Raw genomic sequence first — 18,965 nt, forward strand, 5'->3', positions numbered from 1 at the left:
CTTGAGAAATTTGAAGGAAGATGAAGAGAGAGATATTATTTTCTGTGCCTTCCAGTCAGAAGGTCACACAGTTGATCTTGGTTTTAATGTACTCTGTGCTTTAATTAATAACCTGTGCATGCTGGTGTTCGGCAGACTATTCCTATTGGCTATTATGATAGCACCAAAAAATAACTTCGCCAAGGTGCTAGTTGAATTTAAAAAACCAAATCAACTTAGCTAGATTCATAAATACAATATAGTCAGAAGGAGACAAAAATGTGAGTTATCACCGCTCAGAGTTTGGAGGGTATAAGATTACAACTTTTAAAGAAAATTCTTTTTTAGGTCAACTTCACCTTGCAGAAGAAAAAAAAGAAATTAAAAAATCAGATATCTGGTGTTCTCAAGCAGTCAGCCAGAGAGTGCAAGACTACATAAATTGCCCAGTAGCATGTAGTTCTGTCATAAAAAATACTGCCATGAAGTAAAACAACAGTTGTCAGCAGACTAACACACAGGCTTTCAAGTGATTACATGAACATTTTGCTGTCAGACCACAGCACAAAATCCAGAGCATCCGTAACACATTTAATTTGCTTACTGGTCTTGGGAAGGAGCAGGGATCCTCCTGTCCCGGGGCACTCCCGAGAGCAGCGACTTTGCCATTCAAACCATTTGATAAAAGGGACCCTAAATATTTGCAGCATGGGGAGTTACCCTGGCAAGCTTGTTGGAGCTGTGGGTGGAGTCCAGAAACATAATTTAAAAGAAAAATGAACCCAAAATACTCTTTTCTGAGGCCTTGTATACCCACAAGAAAACCAGCCCGTTCATGCTTTCTCAAGCAAAAAGAGAGAATGGGCTTTTTTTTTTAAAAAAAAACTGAATTGACCTAGTCTGTACATACCTCAGCTTAACCTTAAAGCATTTCTTCCCATCTCTCCTACAGTTTACAAGAAGGTAAGAAACAAGAGAAGACACAGATCTGGTTTGCACACACAAGTGGACAGTTCTCCCCTGGAATTTAAACAATACCTATACTTAATAAAATAGATTATCAGTTTTGGATTTGGCTCACAAATGTGTAGTTTCTCATTTGAGGCGTAACAAGTGAATGAAGCTTTGTTGAAGTTAAGACTTGTTCATAATATAGGAAGCTGATACTAGCTGTCCATCAGGTAAGCTCAGAATTTCATCTTCCGACTCATTCACATTGTGCTTTTGTAGGAAAGACAGCTTTGCTCTTCAACATTTTTTCTTCTTTTTAGCCAGGGCATACAGGAAAAAAGAATTTTTCTACAGGTAAATTATAGAAAGCCTCATCTGGCAGGTCAACAATATCATTTTTTTTAAGAAACCTGTGCATGTCCACAGTCCAGTGGAGACAGAAGCTACCTCACCAAGCCAGTTTGGGTACCTAAAAATGTTAAGGTGCAGCAGCACAAATGTGGGCTACAGCTGAGATACCTCTCCCCTACTACAGGCACACAATAATTTCTGCCCACAGAGTAGAGATACAAGACCCCAGCTTTCACTGGTCAATGGCTCCTTAAACACAGAGCAACAAATAATATAAATTGCCCTCATTTGTAATACAGGCATTCAGAACTATGTTGGCTTCATTTGCAAGCAGATAGAATTAATAAACCACCACCTGTCTGGCTGGAAGCTGAGCTGACAGAGTTGTAACCATCCCCTCAGCATTTCATGCCTCCTAAATCATTCTCCTTCTTGGAGACTCTGGTCCTACTCTGATTTGTATAGATTTTATGGCTGTGTGAGTCTTTATATTTCAGTGATAGAATTATTTCACCATACTAAATGACAGGCTGTAGCTTAGGTTGCCCAGAAATAATATTGAAAGGGAAGAAACACGAGACACTGTAAGATTTGCATGTCTATTGAGAACATACTCATGGAAGTGATCTTTTCAATGTAGCAGAGATAAAACATAACAAGATATTCCCACGTGAAGCTGACAAAATAGGAAAGAAAGCAAGTCACTGCATTTTAATAGTGAGAGTCATTAGCTGTAAAGATCAAATGCCAGGAAAAATATTTGCTTTTAATCTCTGAAAATATTCGAGCCTAAATGGCTTTCCAGAAAACATCAATCACAATTTATAAGGCAGAATTCAAAGGTAATGGATGATTACAAGACATTTGACACAGAAACTGCCAAATTAGAATGTTTTGAATTTCTGCTTCAAGTTATAACATTCCTTGTCAAAACTCACCCCACTTGCAGTAAAACACCACATGAGGAGGACTCACTCACCAGGAAGCTCAGCCCCAGAGAAGCTGAAACACACAGGAGAAAGGCTGTCTCTCTTCCCTATTTAAATTAAAGCGAAGTGATTTCAGACAAAATTTGGAACAGCTGGAAGTGGGCAGCAGTCAGCTGAATGAAATCATGGGATGATTCCTCAAATTATCAATACCCACTGTGTGCTCGAATGAGGTTTCCCCTTTTTCTTCATCTTTATTTCTTTATGACTCTCAGGAAAACAGAAAAAGTATGAAGAAGGAAGAGGAGATCTTCAGAGTCTTGAATAAGTGTTCTCAGCTGGCTGGCTGGTTCCCAGTATCTTCAGATCAGCAAAAAATCCAGGGCATCTTCTTCGAGCTGCTATACCTACTTATCTCTCTAAGTGGCTTACTGGCCTTGAAAATGCTCCTCATTGTTCTTTCTTTGAGTAATGGAGAATTTTTCACACAAGAAAGAGCTACCTTGATTTACACTGAGGAAGTACAAACAGTTTCCATTCACGGGCCATATATCCTCTAGGATATGGCCACTGAACTCTTCATTAAAAATTTGTTAGTTCGAAGATTTAGTGCAAAACCTCCTGAAGAGCTCTAAGCCAAGTCCTGGAGAAGGACACGGGAAGATCCCCTTAAAGGGCCTGGCTGGGAAACTCGGATGAACTTTTTCACCAAAAACAATCAGAACTAGTACAGCCCAAGGAATAATTTAATACTATTTACTAGCATTTTCCAGCAATGCTCTGCCTTGACCTCTCATCTCTTAGAAGACTCGTAAATAGACCTCATCACAGCAAACCACTACTGGGGAATCATAGAATCATGGAATCATATCAGCTGGAAGAGACCTGGAAGATCATCAAGTCCAGCCTTTGTCCCAGCCCTAAACTATGTCCCCCTACACAACATCCACTTGTTTCTTAAACCCCTCCAGGGACAGTGACTCAACCCCCTCCCTGGGCAGCCTGTGCCAATGGCTGACAACCCTCTCAGTATAGAAATTCTTCCTGATATCCAACCTGAACCTCCCCTGAACATCCCCTGGAAGGGCCACGCACCTCACCAAGGTCACACCAGCTGAAAGCCACCATGGGGTGGAAGGTGCATATGTCACATTGACCAGCAAACACACCCACCACTGCTCTTGTATTGAGGCTTGACTAGGTTTCCCTGGACCATGGCAGGTCCAATCTGCTCCTAAGGAAACATCTCTGTAGAGGTGGCATCCTGGTGATTCCACTGTCACAGCTGGGAACTGTTTCATGATACACAGCCTTGTCTCCATAAAGCTCTCAGATGCTACAACAATCACAGTCTTGCCTGATCTCTAGTGATGTGGGACAACTGATGACCATTACTCAGGTGATCATCAGGTCACCCTGCTCATCTGTGGGCCACAGCAATGTTTGCAGACGCCTCCTTGCATCCCCTGCCACTGTCCCTCTTCCAGGGAAGACCAAGACAGATCTTCCACCTTTCCTCAGGAGAAAGGCCAAATTGTTCAAACATCCTTTCCTTCATGGTGGTGTCATAGAATCATAGAAGAGTTTTGATTGGAAGAGACCTTCAAGATCATTGATTCCAACCTTTTCCTAGCCCTCTCCACACCACTAAACCATGTCTCTCAATGCAACATCTACCCATCCTCTAGGCTATCCAGCTTCTCTTAGTGTTTTGTCACTTTTAATGCCCCAAACCAGACACAATTTTTCAGCTCACTCTTAACTGGTGCCGAGCAGGCCCCAGTAGGTACATCCATCTTGTGTTGACACGTTCCCTAACAATTCCGGAGCATTTTCTGGAGATCAGTCATGGTTTATTTCTGCACTAAGGAAGTCAACGCATTCTTCATTGGGAAATCATATGTTACTCGTAAGTGGAATAAGAATCTATTCCCCTCCTCATTCACACTGTACCTTCTTACACCTTCTGCTCAGCAAAGTGTTGATGGAGAACACACTGATCTTCTTTTCTCATCTGGATTAAACCTAGTGGAGGGGTTTTTTTTTCTTTTTTTTTTTCTTTTCTTCCCTGTATTTGGTTTTGTTTTCCCTAATGAAAAGCAAACAAATGAATTTTCAGCTAGATGATGAGACATAATGTAAACCCAGTATTTCAGTCCAGGAATTCCATGATAGTTTCTTACCAGAGTATTTCCATTTCTTCCCTCTGCATCTCCCATAAGGAACTGTTGCTCTACTAGTTCTGAAGTTTGGAGCCAGGTGTGATTTTCAGTAGGAGATAATCCTGACTTTTCTCATATGCGAAATGAAAATCTCAGATCCCAGTTATAATCCATTTGAATGAATTTTCAAATAGAGCAATTGGAAAAAGTTCAAAGTAATTTCTGCCTAGATGAAAACGAATGATCAATAACTTTTGGCTTAAAAGAAAGGAGGCAGAGAGAGAACCCTTCCCACAAAGTTCAGGGGGCATCTGGTCCTAAATATTTAGAAAGAAAAGCCAAGAAAATGGTGGATATGCTAGAGTGCTGCTCATGATGTCTTTGGAAAGGATAGCAAAATCAGGGAGGCACTGGAGTTTCTCAGCAAGGATTCATCTCACAGTTGGAGGCAGAGGGATCTTAAGAGCAAAGGCCAGCATAGCTAGGAAGCAGGACTTGTTGGCTCAGATGCAGTAGAAAGAAATCATACCTTTTTCTGCATCCAGACACAAGCTCTAATAAAGTTGTGCTGAACAATGTTTTCTAGACCTACGTTGGGCCAGGTCAGCAGTTGGGATCTCTCTGCTGCCTCCTGGATATACCCTTAAAGCTCCCAGAGATTTAGGTACATGAACACCATCTCTTCCAGAGGATTTTTTTTCACTTGAGCAAAACTGAGCCTATGCAAAAGTTGGGCAGGATTAGAACTTCCATTATATTTTTCAAGTTATTTCAAAGTGGAGCCTAATGGGTCTTGGTAGGGCTCTGAAGACTCATGCAAAGATGGCATAATTAGACTGGACATGAATTTTCCATTGGATTAAAGTAACCAAGATGAAAAGAAAGCTGAGCAATACAGCCAGCACAAGGAGGTGTGCCTGGAAAACTGATTAACATACATTAAAAAAAAAAAAAGAAAACCGTTTTCAGAGATGCTTACTTATGAAGTCTTGTCTCCTCTAAGGTTAATCAAAAGAACCAATACATCTAATACATTCTGACTAATGTCTATGACTCAAGGCAAAATGCAGAATTTAGTCTGGATCTCAATATGATCATGTTCCTTAAGGGACTAAAATTAAAGTTTATTAGAAAAATAAATATACCACTTAAAAAGTGAAATAGAGCTTGTACTTTTAGGAATGAAATTAAATTTCACTACATATAGCAACAGCAGAAGCAGGAGGATTAGTTGTTCAATTAATTTTTCATCTTAAATGAAATTAAATCTCTATATTATAGAGGAAATGCATTTAATATGCCAGCTAGGTATATAACATATGTCCCAAATGTGAGAAGATTTTCATTAGGAATGACAAAGCAAGAAAATATGGTCTTCCACATATCAGCAAGGAAGAATTCAATTCAATTAATAAAATTAAGGGAAATTTTACCAAGGTACCAATTCTTCAACCTTCTCTGGAGAGATTGTCATTGTCCCAGGGAGCATGTCTATGAATCATGTAATGAGTTTGCAAAATGAGCCAGATCCTGGGCTCTGCAGAGGCTGTGCAAACACTCTCAGGAGGGGCTCAACGAGACTCACGTAGCTCAAAAGTGCTTGTTCTCCCTTCTTTTTCACTTTTTTTTTGGCTCCAGGAAGAGGATAGAGCACTCCCTGCTTCAGCTTGATCTGCTTCGCTCGAGGTGACACAGCCCTGCTGCTTTTTGTGGTTACACTCTTTTGAATCCTGAGAATTTTGTGGGTTTTTTTGTTTTGTGGGGTTTGGGGTTTTTGTTTTTTTGTTTGTTTGTTTGTTTGTTTGTTTTTTGTTGTTGTTGTTTTGTTTTTTTTTTGCTGAGCAGGCCAAATGCAATCAGTGGGGAAAGCTGCCATCTGGACTCATCTGGCTGCTCCGTGGCAGAGCCCGTGATGAGCAGCGGTAGGGTGCAACACGAATGCATCCATTCGATGGAACTGGCTAGAGTTGCATTTTCAGGAAGCCCGGTCCTGCTGGTAGGAACTGTGGCTGCACACCGCAGATCCCCTGAAGAGGATCAGGTTGGAGAAAAAAGCCTGGAAAACCTGCTGAAACTCCCACAGCTCTTGGCATGCTCAGAAATTACATACAGAGGGAGAAGGCTGCGAGGGGCGGTGGTAGGGACACGTTCAGAGTGTGCAGGCAGCTCCAGGACTAAGTGGCATTACACCAGAGGTTATTTTCTTTGTAATTTTGGGACCTTGTGTGAAAACCTCTGTCAGATAAAGACTTTGAACATTCAGCAACAACACCCTCACTGGACGAGGGCAGAAGAAAAAAAGTCTCATCCCATCCTGGTTTAAGGTAGGGTTTGCAAACTCACCCCTGAGCCCCTCTAGCTTCTCGCTGCTGCTTGGGCTCGTTTCTCACAGGAAGTGTGGGCAGATTTGCCAGGAGGTGCCAGTCAGCAACCTGAGCACCATATACCATCCCAGGACCCAAGCACTGGCCAACTCTTCCTTCAAGGACATATCCTAGTATCAACCCTGGCTGCTATCTCCAGGGTCCTGCCCTTGCCCTCAGCTCCAGCATCCCAGTCAACTTCTCCAGATCAGCCAGACTTCTTATTTGCAGTCTCCCTGGACTGTTGCCTGTAACAATTCAGTCCTTTCTTTTGGGAGAGATTTCACAGCCTCCATCTGCTCCAGAAACACCTCATTGGCTTCAGCTTCCTTCTTCCCCATGTTTCTTCAAGCCTCAACTTCTCCTGGTGTCCAAGGAGGTGGAGAGGCAATAGTAGCAGTGTGAGAGATAGTGGGCAGGTAGAGAACGAAGGGAGTGGAGGAAGTGTGTGTTCTTCACACAGTGATGGGGCTGGTCCCAGTAAAGTTGTCACCCTCTGCCATGTTAATTTAGAATGCTCATATGCTCCACTTTGACCACGCTGTGATAGGACATACTGGTCATTAGATGACAGCAGCTCATGGAAACAAATGAATTGCTTCATAAATTCTCTATACAAGGTGCCTTAAATATTATCTCCAAAGCCAAATTCTGTCAACTGCTCTACAAACACCAGTCCCACGTATCTCTCCATTCCTAGGGCAGGATGATGGACTTGTGTGATTTAAATCCTGGTGTTAGATACCCAAAGATGTCCTAGCTAGGCAGTGTCTCATTTTACAGATCAGTTACTATAAGGAAGGCACCCCCGTTGCCTGACAATGTCTCTGCCTTTAACCACATAACAAATATAACATTCTGCCTGATTACTCATTTGAAAAATATACTTCTGCAATGACTTTAATGTCTACACTGAGAAAAAAATCGTATGGTTTAAGTGCAGATGAAAATCTTAGATCACCTCGATCATAACTCGAATGTCACAGATCATTAAACATCATTGGAAACCTCTGCATTGACTCTTATGGCAGAAAGTGAAAGGAAACTTTCATTCCTTGCAAAAGGATAAGCTGTTCTGTGCCACAAGAGACCAACAGGGCGTGGAAGCCTGGGCAGGGAATTGAATAAATGACCCATAGCAGATGTCCTGTGGAGGAAGGCAAGAATGAGCAAAACGATCTCTATTAGTTCCACCTGGTCAAAAAAATCCCTGCACGACCTGCAAATATGCTATAAAAAAAAGATGACTGAGCAGCCTGTCATGTGAGGAAAGGCTGAGGGAACTGGGTTTGTTTAATTTGGAGAGAAAAAAGGCTTAGGGCTTATCACCATGTGCCAGTATTTTAAGGGTGGCTACAATGAACACGGAGAATCCCTTTTTAGAAGGAATCACATGGAAAAGATGAGGGGCTATGGCTGCAATTTACACCTGGGTAGATTCCCACTGGATACAAGAGGAAAATTTTTCACAAGGATAATCAGTGATTGGAATAATCTGCCCAGGGAAGTGGTGGAGTCCCCAGCCTTGCATACTTTTAAGATTTAGGGGGCAAGATGCAGGGCCAGCTTGTCTAGATCATACTGTTGCCAAGAAAGGTTGGACCAGCTGACCCTAGAGGTCCCTTCCAAGCTGGTATCCCAAGATTCCACCATTCAGATAAAGCCTTTGAACATTCAGCCACAACATCCTCACAGGACCATTCGGCAGTCATGCAGAGAGAGCAGCCACAAGCACAACCTGCACAACCAGCCTGTCCCTCTCCAGCTGTGCAAATCTCTGCTGCTTCAGCTGAACAGCAAGCAAACACAGCCAGGACGAGTGTGAACAGCTGTGTCTGGTGGTGAACTCCTTCCTGGCACCTGCAAGCAATTGTCTGAAGCTGTGAGGCACCCGAGTTGATTATAATCACAGTCTGCACACGTTCAGAGCGTGCTTAGGGCAAGACAGGTTTTTCTCTCTTCTCTTGCCCGTGAAGGATGGGTGGGAGGCTGCAGAAAGCCACAGAGCCCCAAGTCAGGGAGGAACACAAAGGCTGACTATGGCTGGATTTCTCTTCCCAGGATAAAGCCTATCTTTTATAATAAAATCTAATCTCACATTAGACACAAAAACCAATGGTAAAATCATCGTTTCTCCTGGCAAGCTGTCGTGGTATCTGCGGCTACACACCGCTGGGAAATTGCACCTTCTTTCCCGGATGAATGTAACTAATTGCCCTGGCCTTGGGAGGCAGTGCTGGTCCCGAAGGAGGCCAGAAAAGGTTGGATGACCCACACAGCATAGCAAGAAAATTCCACGGATTTTTCAGTAGCCTGATGCTCGCTGCCTTGTTACGGCAGTGCCCAATTTTCCAGTTCAGACAAAGGAAACTGTTCTCCTCCTCCAGTAACCTCTTAACTTCCCAATAAGTTACTAAGACTATAATAATCACTCTTGCCAACTTGCTAATTTTACTATGAAAGTGCTGCTGTAGCTAATAGATTTCTTCATCTCCACTTTTCTTCCTTGCCCTAACGTTCTGTGAGGGTAAGTGGGAAACTGAGCCACTTTTTGATGGACACTGAATCCAAACATCCACAACTGCGCACATCTGCCTCCATTATTATGGAAGCTTTATTAATAGCTGGATCTGGATTCATTAATAGCTGACATCAACCAATGCAAAGGGATGCTGTCCCAGATATTCCCTAGGCCGAATCAAATGAAAAATATCAGACTGCACTTTCAGCAGGTTATCCCTATAAATAAATCTCTATAATTATAAAAATCTTTTTTTTTTAAATCAAATTCTTTTCTTTCAAATGGTCAATCTCCCCTGCATTAGCTCCATATTAGGATTTGCCTGTGTTCAAACCCGGTGGGGAATGAGTCTTGCACTGAGAAGCCTCTTGCTGAGTGAGCAGCCGGATCCATAATAACAATCAGAAGGAGGTTCAGAGGCTACTTAAGCCTCAATCAGTCTCTCTAAGTGCCTTCACACAGGATGCAATTACCACTTACTAGCAACAAAGCCAATTTATTAGTAAGTTTTTGAACATTTTGTCCTTTAAAGCAAAACAGGATTTGTATTTATGTTGAAGAGGCATTTGGGTCACGTCCTTAAGAATATGCTTTATCCTTTGGTCATCTCTGAATTGCTCAGGTGGTTGGAGTAGATGATTGTTGTAGGTCCCTTCCACCTGAAGCTATTCTGTTCTGTTCTGTTCTGTTCTGTTCTGTTCTGTTCTATTCTATTCTATTCTATTCTATTCTATTCTATTCCATTCCATTCCATTCCATTTCACTCCAGGAGGTGTCTGCCTGTGGGATCTCCTAAGAAATAGGGGAGAAAATGCAGCCAGACTGCAGTAGAGGACAGCACTGTATCATCAGCACATGGTACGTGTTGCACATTGTGACAAGCCTTGGAGAAGAAGCCACCGTAAGGCCAAGCGACTCTTCCTGTGTTATGAGAAATAGGAACAAGCATTCTCACCTCTTTTCCAAACGTTGCTAGATGGAACAGACCCCTGTCACGCCTTCTCTCAGTGCCTGACTTGGTCTCTCCCCATGCAAAACCTCTCTGAATCCTTCCATGACCCCTCCTGCCCTTCTCTGTGTACATGGGGAAGGCAGAAAGTCCCTGGACAATGAGCCCTGTCACTGCTCGGTGCTTGGGAGCAGGGCACCTCTGTTTGAAAATCTAACTTCTTGACCCATTAGGGAGCCTTATTAGCATCTAATCAGCAGTGTAATTATTAGGTAGTGCCTGATTCTGCCCTCAGTACTTTGCCCTCAGCCCCTAGTGGAAGAACTGGATGCTGGTAGCTACACTGACCCCAGAAGAATGGGGGAAAAAAGGGAAAGGCTAAAATAATAGTAAAACAAACCTAAGGGATTCTCACATTCCATGTTCCCTAACGTACCGCCTGCCTTAATTCACCTGTTGCAGGATTGGGCTGCTGGTATTTTCAGGCCACTGCATGAACCTGACTTCCACTTCTTGCGTTTTTCCTGGCTGGAGTTTTTGCTGGCCACTAAATCTTCCCTGCGCTCAAGAAATATTCACTGCAGACTGACCCTCCCTGGGGAGCAGGAACAAAAGGGCCTTACCCGGTAGCTCATTTCAAAAAAACCACACCTCACCTTTGCTTTAAATAAGCAAATTGTTATTGTGATTGCAACTGCCCTTCAAGCCTATTTGAAACAGGATAAAAAATGTTGGGACTTATTAAAATGAAAGAACAGAGATACAAAATATAACTCAGAAGGACTGTGTAAGCCTTGTTCCCTGAGGAGTTAGACTGAAAATGTCAAGTATTACTGAACACAGCAGAAACACAAGTTTTTGCTGCACCCAAAATGTGTTTGGATTTATGTCCCTCATCTGAATGTCATTTTCTATAGCTATTTTTTATTAATTTTCACTCCATAATTAAGGCATACAAGAGAAGCACTGTGTTCTAGTGGGATTAGAGCAAATAAATGGGAATTGTGAAAGGCCCAGAGCCCCTACAGTAATACTTTAATCCTTGCAAATACACCCCTGTCCTCCTGTCTTTAAAGAAAAAAAAGCAACACGCCAAAGAGAGCCCTGTGACAAGAATGAAAAGCATTCCCTAGGGAGAGAGCTCTGACAGTTCTGGTAGCTTGACATGCTGGGCTACTTCACATCCAGAGCACTAGTACACCAACTCCACAAAAATAAGCAACTGCTAAGAGGAGCAAACATTGACCTATTCATGCAGTCTGTCTTAGGATGGTTTGTCATTCAGTCCTGGCTAATTTTAGTTTGAAATGGTGCCGTTCCCACAGACAAAAGGTTTCTGCAAACCCTAAGTCAGGCAAAATCTATGTAACGAGCTTCACATTTTACTTATTTATTCTTTTAGAAAAAAAATATCAAACCCAAACACTTTTGCATAGATGTTTGCGTCAGTCTTACTGACTTCCACAAACCTCTAAGGAACGGGGTGGGATGGGGACAGGGGCAGGGGGAGCAGGTCAACCTGTCTAAAATGAAGGAGGTGCGTCAGCCCGTTGGTGTGAGTATTCAATATCCTAAGGGCAGGCAGAGGGCATCTAAATTGGTTTCAGGTTGTGAGATCCAGTGCGGTAGTGGAACTTTTAAAGCTAAAATCTAAGGGACCAGTGTGTTTTTTGTTGTTTTTGGTTTTGTTTTTGTTTTTTAAGCTGCAAATTTCAGTGTGTTGCTGTTTGTCATTGTCTGTGGTGGAGGCCACTGGAGAGCAAGACTTATCTGGGAACTCTTGAGTTTTATCTGTGAATTAATTTGAACGCGTGCTTAGAAGCCAGCAGCTGACAGTCACAAATCTAATTGACAAAATGATGGAGGCAACCACTGTAACTGGAAAGGGCAAAGAAATGTCAGCGGTTGCAAAACATAACAAGAAACAACGGTGTGCTTTTATTTATGTAGATCGTAGTCTCGTTTCACCTACGATAAAAAGAGACTGCTAATTCTGACGGGTTGTGTAAAAGTTTATCTCCACACATACCAACACAACATGGCTGCAGGAGGATTCACAAGCGAGGGCTCCCTCTTCAAGGCTGGTTTGCTCGTTGTGCATTCGTTTTTTTTCCAGCAGCACAACATGGACACACAACAGGGCTAAATCAGAGAGCAGAAACTTGACCCTTAATTTGCGCCAAACGCCAGAGAATTTAATGGTCTGCTCAGGACTTTTCAAAATATATATAGTGGCTAGCCAGTGAAAACCTGGAGCCTTCATGTTCTTAAATGAGTTAATGCCACACTTCAGGAATAAATCACTCTTCTAATTCTTCACGTTAGCATGCTCTGGAAACCCCTGGGTTCAAAGTGTGCTAGCCTGTGCTGTACCTGCACACAGCTGGGCCAAAGTCTCAACAGGAGAGCTGGGCTAAAAATACCCAGATCATGCCTGCAGCAGTGAACGGGCATCAGCCCCACAACTGAGCTCTGGATGGGCAACCTCCACGTTGGACCACTGTCCTTGACAGATCTAGACTTGCCCAGACAAGGTCCAAGTTGGCTCTGGAGATGCTAGGCTACATCTCGCCACTGCACAAAGGCAGAGATACACTGGATAGCTTCATGTGCCCATCATGCCTATTCCCATGGCTGGCATGGGGAGGAGTGCTCTGGTCGGGCACGGCACACACACCTTCAGGCAGGTTCCTCTTGTTTTGCTTTCCAGGGATTGTGTGGGCAATATGGAAAGTCAAAGAAATGGACTTCATAGAATCACGGAATCACAGAACTGTCAGGGTTGGAAGTGCCAACCCCTGCCATGGGCAGGGACATCCCCCACTAGATCAGGCTGCCCAGAGCCCCATCCAGCCTGGCCTTAAACACTCCCAGGGATGGGGCTGCCACCCCCTCTCTGGGCAACCTGTGCCAGGGTCTCACCTCCCTCATGGGGAAGAACTTCTTCCTCACGTCCCATGTGAACCGACCCATCTCCAGCTTCAATCCATTCCCTCCAGTCCTGTCACTGCCCGATATCCTCACAAGCCCCTCCCCAGCTTTCTTGTAGCCCCCTTGAGATCCTGGAAGCCACCATAAGGTCTCCTCGGAGCCGCCTTCTCTGCAGACTGAACAGCCCCAGCTCTCTCAGTCTGTCTGCACAGGAGAGCTGCTCCAGCCCTCTGAGCATCCTCGTGGCCCTTCTCTGGACACGCTCCCACACGGCCCCAGCAGAGGAGAAGGTGGCAAGGGCCTCTTCGTGGTCTAATCAAAACTCTGCAGTACCCAGCAAGAAGTGATGGGATGGGGAAAGACAGTCCTTCTTTCTTACGTCTCTGGGGAAGGCAGGGACATACTGAGCAGGAAATATATCCTCCCAAACCCTCCCAAGCACACCCTGCTTTTCACTGCAGGGGATCTGTGGGGCAGAAGCAAAAGGCAGCATGCAGCTGAAGGGGACAAGAGACAAAATACTGCTGGCAATTGAAAAGGTAACCAAAAATACTGAGTGTTTTTTGATTTTTGTCTTTTTTTTTTCTTTATAAAATGTACATAAAGAACATATACCCTTTGAGGTAAAAGTGAGACCAGTTTGTAATTTAACCAGATACATTAACAACAATGACAAAAAATAAATCTACAGTGGGTGTGCTAGTAAAATAAGAGACCAAGTTTTGGCTATATACAATACTTGAGATCGTTAAAATGTAATAATCATTATATATACATTAAATACATACAATTACAGTTATTTATAGAATATTTACACACACAAACACACAGATTTTTTTTTCCCTTTGCAGTTGGTAGTGTGCAAGCAGAAGCACATCTGATCTTTCCTGAGAAGGTGCTGAGGCTGCTAATTCTTACTCACAGTAACATGTGTTTCTTCAATCTCTTTTGTGGTCACATCCATCATAACCAATTCGATAGATTTTACATTCCTTGTTGTCGCAGCGTTCCTGTTTCTGCCCCATGGGTGGAGGATTGCAAACCTCCAGCCTGCATAAGGTGAAGACTTGTTGCATGCAAAAATCCTGGATTCCCGAGGAATTGGCGGTGATATTTCTCCAGTTGTCAGCCATGACCTTAGCTGTGAGCAAAGCTACTTTAATATTAATTTGTCCAAGTACTTGCCAACATTCAAATCTTTCTCAAAAGAGAAAAAAAAAATTTACAAAAAATAGAAATTAAATTGGTTGCAAGTCACCTCTCATAGGTCCTTGGTAGGCTCCGATAAGGTCACATTCAACCTGACCATGTCATACAAAGAAGCAGCTAGCAGGGACCATGTTCGGTGAGACTACCAGGAGGCATGGAGAAACATCTAGAGAGGGAACCCAAACTCAATCATCCTATTTACATTTTGGTTTCCTGTCAGGTGTCCAACACAGATTTTATAATCAAAGTACTGCGGGTGCTCTCCATGACTTACAAAATGTGGCCAGTGACTGAGAGCTCATTGCTGAACTTGGATGAGTTTGGGTGTTTGAGCATACAGAGAGGAGGGAATTCCTCCCCACATGTACAACTGTCATTGAGTGCTCTGATGACTTCATCAGTTTGTTCTTTCAGTGAGTAGTCTCATCGTAACACAAATATTTCTCTGAGAGGTATGAGTAAGATGATAAGGAAAGTCTTAGGGTAACCACTGAAATCTCTGACAGACTTGCTCTCCAGACACACTCAAGTGGGAGGACATCTTCACATACTTTGGATGTGGTTTTCTGGGGAGAAACAATGTCCTTCCCATCATATAAGGCTCATAGTACAAGCTCCCTAGTCTGACAAAGGAAAACTATATCATATTTTAATCACAGAACCATTAACGTTGGAAAAGACCTCTAAGATCATCTAGTCCAACATGCAACATCAGGATTCACCATCCCAAGTATCCTGTATTTAGGTTAACAATAGCTCCTGGTTTTTGTTTATCTTTTCTAAGCCAGAGATACCAAAATCGTAGCCTGGCAAAAACCAGCCAAAAGTTGGTCTGGGGGCACAGAGGGAGAGGAGCTTAACATCAGAAAGGGAGGAAAATACGTTTTAATGCTACCAGCACAAGAACAAACGAAGCTAAACTGGCCGTGAACACAAGAACTGGGGTGGCGAACCTCCCAGCAGCCAGAGTTTGAATCAGCCTTACGAGCACTGTTGCGGGCAAAAACCAAATGCATCCTCCCTATTCTACCTTTCGACTGGTTTTGAGACTGTTGACTTCATGGGTGGGGAAGCACGGGGTAGTTGCCGGCAGCAGGTCTGCCTGGAAAATTCCTCCCAGCACGTGCCAGAGCCCGTTCCCATGGGATCTACGGGGTGACACCGGAGTCTGGTGCTTTAGGGAGGGATGTCGTAAAAATCCTGTACACTGAAGGGCCGGTGATTGCAGGATTGCGTGAGCTGTGGGTGGCTAAGCTACTCTGCACGAAGGAAAATCATAACTGTTAGTACGTGCCGGTTTAATTCCTTCTGTGCTGCCGAGACTGACGTCGGTATCGTGGTGGGGCAGCTGTAAAACGAGGCAGCACATTCCTGTGGTGTTGCTCTTTTGGGGGGGGAAAAAAAAAAAAAAGAAGAAAAATTCCCCAAATTTGAAAATGTAATACCAACTTCTTTATAACTCTGTGTAGTTTTATGGGAAAATATAAGAATTAATCCAGATGGCACCCAATCACTTTATTAGCATATATAGGCAGAGAGTGCTTATAATAGCAAACCGTGTCTTTTTTATCAAACTGCTCTAGAAAACCATTCTTCTGATGGATCACAGTTCTTCTCAGGGAGGAAGAGAGTTTCAATTATCCTTTGATACATGAAAAGGATTACTAGCGAGTAAAATTAAACCTCGTAAGCCTCTTCCACTAAGGATGGGGAAAAAAAAAATCCCATCATTCTGACTAAACTTCCCACTACAAAGGGGTTTCACTCACCTTACAAGGCAGTAAAGGAGAAAACAAACTTGAACAGTAAGTTTATGTTTTAACTGATTGACTTTGTTTTCAAGTTTGGGGATCCCAATTGCCCCAAAAGGTGCTCAAACTAAATTCCGCCATGTTGGATGTCAAGAAGAAAACCACTCCAGCATCAGTGTGTGGGGCTGGGGGCTGCAGCTCCATCTCGTTTGGGTGAACCAGCAGCTCCTCTCCCAAATTAATAGGAAATTTCACATCCTCGCAAATTTCTATGGGCCTGACAGTAGCACACCCTTAGATAACAAGTTCCCCAAACTGGCTGACACAAGATGGGCTCAGTGCACCCTCGACTGCCTTCAGCACATCAGCCACCGCCACCCTGATGGGTTCCAGTTGTCACTACAGTGTGATTTGTTACGTGTTTGCCCCTCTGTTGAGTCTATTCTCTTTTATCCCCTGTTGTGTCCCAGCCAGGATCCCAGCCTGGCTGGAGAAACGGTCACACAGTGAGATTAACCGTGCTTCATAATCGAATGTGGGATTTCACGTTCAATCAACACGCTCTGGGGAAGAGCTGGTATGGCTTTGTGGGAGGCAATGAAAGGGGAGTACTCCAATAATGTCCTTGCTCTCCCAGATCATCCTGAGAAAGGATTGAAAAAAACCCAGAAAGTTTATCATGGGCTCCACCTACCTCTGCCTGGGGAAGTCAGAGCCAACCCCCCACAACCACCTCCCAGAAACCACAGTTGCCAATCCCAACAGCTGCAGCTGCCGCAAAGTCCACATTTGCACAATCGTGTATTTGATGTCCAATTTAAAAATACAGCAGAAACGTTACTAGATGGCATACCCAAGAACTGAACCACAGGGTTTGGCAAATTTCATACAAGAGACGCCAGTTCGAACTCCCTTTTGTCTGATTGTCAGTTCAAAAATTGTACAAGTACTACATTCATTTTTTTCACACCAAAATGAAAAAGAAGCAAAAAAAAATAAAATCAAGACTAGGAAATACATATCTCAGTTTGTACTCCTTATTCATCGCCCACAGGAAGTCACATCGCCTTTTCAGCAGCTTATATTGGGAATGCAAAGGAAGATAACACTATGTCTAAATCAACATCTGAATGAGAAAATCAGCTTTTTCTGAGCACCTTCTTCTGCACCCAAGCAGACTAAAACTGAGACAGGCATGCGAAATAAATTTCCTCCCTCAGAAAGACCTGGGCTTTTCAGCACAAACAGATTATCCTGCCCTGAAAGAAGACGTCTGTGGGCTTTGGCTGTCAATCAAAAACTTTCATCAAATACTCAAAGTGGTCCTCGCCCAAGGCAAAGAGAACTCAAAATACGAAGAGGAAACACGGATTTCCGTTTGCAGTTCGGGATCAAAACAAGCAAGAACGATCTCCATTTCATCATCATCAGGCTGTCTTCACCACAGCTGCCTGAGCAGCAGGGACATCACAGGGTGCTTCCCAAATCCTCCTTTCTGTGGAGTCCCCCCATCCCACCGCCGCCATCAGCCCCACACCGTGAGGACACTTCTGGTAGTGCTGACCAACGGGCATCCACATTTCAGTTGGCTTTGAGTCCATTTTGGGAAGGGATGAATTTGAGGGAAAAACAGGAAAATATTTTATGGAACGCTTCACGTTTTGATTGACAGATCACCCTTCTTTCTTTTTTATTTTTCCCCATACTCTCCCAATCTGGGGAATTTCATCTGATCAGGCGTCCTGAAACACATCAGGAGGCGGCGAAGCGAGAGCCCACGTGGCCATCCCCACGTGTCAGGGACGTGATGCAGCACCCGAAGACAGCCACATCAAAAGCCTCTCGGATTCTGCAGCTTCCACCAGGGATCAGCGGGAAGGGGTGCATGTGAAGGCTGGGTTTTCCACAAATCCTGAATTACGTGACGTGCCAACCTCCTAAGCAAAAATATCCATCAGGGTCTCGCCATACCCAGCCTGGTCCTCTGTCCACAATTAAAATCCAGTGCTTGCTAGTGGGAAATTTCATTTTTTTTTTATTTTATTTTATTTAAGGGCGTCTAACTCCGCAGTCCATCCAGACTCAGAGCTCCTACCATCTTCTGAGCAGCCTTCTGGGGGATTACAGACACCACAAACCCCCTACAAACCAGGGAGCTGAACCTCAAGAAGCTCCAGCCCCTGAGCAACACCAGCTGGACCATTATATCTTCAGATAACACCAGTTTAACCAAGCTGTCCCAGTCACACCCATCCAGGGTGCATGGGCATATTGCTCAACAAACACACGTACCACTTGGCGTACCTTACCTGGAAAGAGGCTTTATTGAACATAGCTGTAAAATTATCTCTTCAGTTGAATTACTGAATTTGCACAAACATTTCTCTACAGAATTAAAAAAAAAAAATTAAAAAAAATCAAGCCTTGTCATTGTTTTACTGCGTCTCATTGTGCTTTTTATACTCGTATTTGCAAATATTATACTTGTTTGTCTGTTTGTTTTCATGTTTGTACTCCAATTACTTGCATATCAGTTTTTTTAAATCCTAGGGTGTCGAGAGAACACAGAATAATAATAATAATCATTATAATAATAATAATACTCTTCTTTAGACAAAAGTCTTTTTTTTTTTCTTTCTGAAATGCAGTTAAAAGCTGAGATAATTTAAGGAAAAAGGTCTTCAAATTGTCATAACCAACGGCAAGGGAACTTTACAATGCAGTGGAAAACTGGCTGGCTCACGGTACGTGTCCAGGTAGCTCAAACCCATTTGTACAGCTTTTATTTTTTTGTTGTAAAACTGGATTTTTTTTGTCTTTTTTTTTTTCCTACAGTAACAAAATAATCTTTTGCAAACTGCACAGAGCC

Source organism: Apaloderma vittatum, unplaced genomic scaffold (genome assembly GCF_000703405.1).
Source record: "Apaloderma vittatum isolate BGI_N311 unplaced genomic scaffold, ASM70340v1 scaffold4320, whole genome shotgun sequence".
Taxonomy (NCBI): Eukaryota; Metazoa; Chordata; class Aves; order Trogoniformes; family Trogonidae; genus Apaloderma; species Apaloderma vittatum.